Below are 2,625 nucleotides of genomic sequence, written 5' to 3'. Positions count from 1 at the left end.
GGCCTCGGAGCATGTCAGTGTCGGCCCAAGTTTCGATGACAGTACCGGAAATTCGGATTTCCTGCTTCCTAGGAATTGTCCAGGCACCCATGTTTTACTTCAGATAAATAGATGGCAAGTAATACTATTTCGGGACTGCAAAACTCCTAAAAGGTAGTGTCAAATGGGGCTTACAGTAAAACATTCTGGGTAATTCAGTCTATTCTGTTGATTAAAATGTAGAGTGGGGAAACATGACAAAATGACTACGTTGTAAGGAGGAAGTCATTTTACTCAGGGAACACTTATGGGGTTTGAGGTTCCTTTTACGAACCTGGAATCAGAGACTGTCTTATGCATTCTTTTTAAGGTTCCATAAGCCATGATTTAGTAATAATTATTCCTGTTGTATCGGTGTTATCTTGCTTGCTTTGCTCTGAAGTATAGCAGGCTGCCTTGTGACAGGGGTTGGCTCAGGAAATAGGAGGAACGGAGTTAATGACCCTCAAATACTTCCTAGGTGTCAGGCGTCCACGTAGCCCTTCAACTGTCATCTCATTCAACCTTCACAAATCCCATGAGGCAAATAAGAGAATGACCCTTCCACAGATGGGAACACTGAGGCCCGTTACACATAAGCACGGCACGGCAGGTGTAGGTGTCCCTGAGGATGTGGAAGACCATTGCATTACACATCTGACGAGACAGGAACCACAGCCCATGGTGAAACGCTGCCTATAACTATGAAAATGCAGGTTTTATGCTGCGTGCCACTCTGCATCAAGTCCCACTCACCGCAGGGGTCACAGTGACCAGCTCCCTTCTCCCAACCGCTCACAGCAGGGTCACTTGCTGCTCCAAGTGGAGGAAGGCGCTGGAAATACTGAAAAGCTATTCAACACGTGCCTCTTACGGCCCGCCTAACAGAGATGTCTGAGTTTGTACATTTTTCATGGTCTTCATCTGAATCCAGAGAGTAAACGCTATGTCAAGATTTAGAGCCCAGGATACAAGCCCATTACCTTCTCAGTAGGTGCCACTTACATGCTTCGAAACCACATCTGTTGAGATGAAATGGCGTTCCCGGGACATTGGACCACGTTGTGGCTGCACAGTTACCGAATGTGGATGTGTCGGGCCAGAGTGAAGCCTGCGCTGCCTCAGTTCTTTCTGGTGGCCCTGCCTCCTCTCAGAGCTTGAAGTGGCCTTGCCTGCTGCCCATGGGGGTGCAAAGCCACTAGGGACCCAAAATGGCGGCCCCCGGGACCAGGCAAGTCCTGGACAAGTGATGCTAATTGGAGCCACAGGCAATATATTTTTCCTGAGGCAGAACCCCACATCCTGCCCAATTTGATTGGTGTGGTCTGGCAAACTGATTGTCACACCATGAGGTTCGTCTTGAAAAGAAATGAGAATGTCCATCAAAACACCCGTGAACACCCTGGGAAGAAGCTTGCTGTCCCAATTGCCCCATTTTTGTTCTGCTCTTTCTGTCTCGGGAAGGCCCGGCCCGGCCCCTTCCTCACACATGTCCGCTGCCTCTGGGGCTCCCTTTCTGCAGTGGTGAAGGGGAGGCGATTCTGGTTCACGGAGGACTGAAATTAGTTCTTCTTTTTTTGTAGTTGTGCTTGTCATGGAATCAGTTACATTTATTTCTTCGTGAATTCAATACAAAAGTTCACTTTTGTATCCTTTTTAAATTTAATTTTACTCATTTGACTATGAAAAACATTTGCACATCAAAAGTGCAAGCCACATTCCAAGGAATTCTTCAGGAAATTTCAGCCTCATTCTTAAGTCTTCTGCCCCTCCCCTCCGACTCTTCTGGGGATTTTCATTTTCAGATCTCTTTCTTGAGCTTCTTTTTGCAGAAATAAGCAAGTATATTCACACATTCATTTATATTTTCTTTCTTCATTTAAAAAAAGTCACACACTACCTACATTTTTCTGCAATTGGCTTACACCCCAATCTGGAAATCATTTCCCATGAACTCATAGAGATCTCCTTTCTTGTTCTTTGTGCTCATGGCTCTCCGTGTGGGGCTGGACCAGCACTCAGTCAGCCTTCCTGCTGAGGACAGGAACCTGTGTCTTCTTACCTCAACCAGACGCCAAGTCCGAACCTGCACTGGGAGAAGGGCCATCGCCTGCCTTGTGGCACATGCAGGGGGCAGGACAGGGCATTATCCGTAAGTGGCGCTGAAGATATTGAAGCTGACTTCCATCATGAGGAAACAAAATGACAGATCGGATAGTGAAACAGTCTTCCCCACCAAGACCAGCACAGACTAGACAATAACTCGGAGGAAGCTGGGGAGGGCGGGAGTGCGAAGACACAGCGGGCAAGTTTGATCCTTGGGCCTTGGTTGGGTCATGGATTGAACCGAAAAACTAAGCAGCTCTAAATGACGACATTGGGGACAAGTGAGGACATCTGAATGTGAAGTGTACAATAAATCACATGCTATTAAGTCAGTGCTTAAATCCTGGGGTGTGATAATGACCTGGAATATTACAGTTATGTGGAGAACATTTTTGATGACGGATTTAGGGGCAAAAAGGTCCTTATGTCTCCAACTTACTTTTTGGTGGTTAATTTAAAAAGTGAGAAGCATGTGATGGTCTAGTGGGAGGAATGGCTCCT

The sequence above is a fragment of the Rhinolophus sinicus genome, linkage group LG03 (assembly GCF_036562045.2).
Source record: "Rhinolophus sinicus isolate RSC01 linkage group LG03, ASM3656204v1, whole genome shotgun sequence".
Classification (NCBI taxonomy): Eukaryota; Metazoa; Chordata; class Mammalia; order Chiroptera; family Rhinolophidae; genus Rhinolophus; species Rhinolophus sinicus.
The sequence above is the reverse complement of the archived record's forward strand: the minus strand, read 5'-3'. Positions refer to the sequence as shown.